At 43.2% G+C, this 932-nt stretch overlaps 1 non-coding gene across 1 annotated transcript; it reads right to left on the bottom strand.

The window, feature by feature from the left end:
• Positions 1 to 225: 225 nt before the first annotated feature.
• Positions 226 to 332, bottom strand: LOC133787515 (small nucleolar RNA R71). Its single transcript, XR_009872533.1, has one exon. It is a non-coding gene; the product is annotated as a small nucleolar RNA R71 (small nucleolar RNA).
• Positions 333 to 932: the final 600 nt, after the last annotated feature.

Raw genomic sequence — 932 nt, forward strand, 5'->3', positions numbered from 1 at the left:
GAAAACGAAAGCCCATACGTGCATATTAGAGAATTCGAGGAGGTAGTAGCAACGTTCTATAACCGAGCCGAAAATGTCGATGTTGTGCGACTGAAGTTCTTCCCTTTCTCCTTGAAGGACAAAGCCAAAAGCTGGTTGTACTCTTTGAGACCTAGGTCGATTGGAACATGGGAGGAGATGACCAAATGTTTCTTTCTGAAACACTTCCCCAGCCATAAGACCAACAGTCTAAAACGACAGATTTCCACATTTTCCCAAAAGGACAATGAAACGTTCTATCAAGTCTGGGAAAGATTCAAAGATCTGTTGAATCAGTGCCCACACCATGGCTATGAGAACTGGCGTTTGGTCAGTTACTTCTTTGAAGGCCTCACGAGTCGTGAGCGCCAGTTTGTAGAAATGCTATGCAATGGTGAATTCCTCGAAAAAGAGCCAGACGATGCTCTTGAATATGTTGAAGAAACCGCGAAAAAGTCTCACACCTGGATTGGTCCAAGTGCTACTGACAACACCAACCGACACAAACCATCTGGGATCTATCAACTTCGAGAAGAGGATAGTGTTAAGGCCCAACTCGAAGCTTTGAAAAAGTAGTTGAGGTATTAATGACGAAGAATAGCCAAAAATTGCACATGATCGCTCAAGCAGAGCCACAAGAACCTTGCTTTGTTTGTGGAGGGACGGAGCACTTAGCTAAGGACTGCTTAGCTTTGAATGAAATGAGGGGGGTTTATGAGGAGCAATGCAATGCCTTAGGGGCATATAACAAGCCATTCTCCCATACGTACAACTCTGGTTGGAGAAACCACCCAAATTTTAGTTGGAGAGATTCCAAACGAAATTCTCTCGAGAATACTCTTCATGCATTCATGGAGGAACAATCCAAACTTAATCGCAAAATGATGGAAGAAATCAAGGAAATGAAATGTCAT

Source organism: Humulus lupulus, chromosome 6 (assembly GCF_963169125.1).
Source record: "Humulus lupulus chromosome 6, drHumLupu1.1, whole genome shotgun sequence".
Lineage (NCBI taxonomy): Eukaryota > Viridiplantae > Streptophyta > Magnoliopsida > Rosales > Cannabaceae > Humulus > Humulus lupulus.